This window comes from Myotis davidii, unplaced genomic scaffold (genome assembly GCF_000327345.1).
Source record: "Myotis davidii unplaced genomic scaffold, ASM32734v1 scaffold1298, whole genome shotgun sequence".
Lineage (NCBI taxonomy): Eukaryota > Metazoa > Chordata > Mammalia > Chiroptera > Vespertilionidae > Myotis > Myotis davidii.
Window position 1 is genome coordinate 93,514 of NW_006288972.1, and position 481 is coordinate 93,994.

Consider the following 481-nt stretch of genomic DNA (forward strand, 5'->3'; position numbering starts at 1 on the left):
AACTAAACATAAAATCCCATTTACCATTTAACAACAAAAATTAAGATACCTAGGAGTAAACTTAACTAAGGAGTTAAAAGACCTGTACTCAGAAAACTACAGGACACTGAAAAAAGAGATAGAGGAAGAAATAAACAGATGGAAAAACTTACCGTGTTCATGGATTAGTAGAATCAACATCATTAAAATGTCCGTACTACCCAAAGCAATATATAGATTCAATGCACTCCCCATTAAAAAACCAACAGTATATTTCATAGATCTAGATTGAACTCCAAAAATTTTTTTCTGGAATAAAAAAAGACCCCGAATAGCCGCAGCGATCCTGAAGAACAAAGTAAGAGGGATCCCAATACCAGATATCAAGCTATATTAAAAAGCCACTGTTATCAAACTGCCTGGTATTGGCATAAGAACAGACATAGAGATCAATGGAATAGAATTGAGAACCCAGAAATCAACCCAAACCACTATGCTCAAT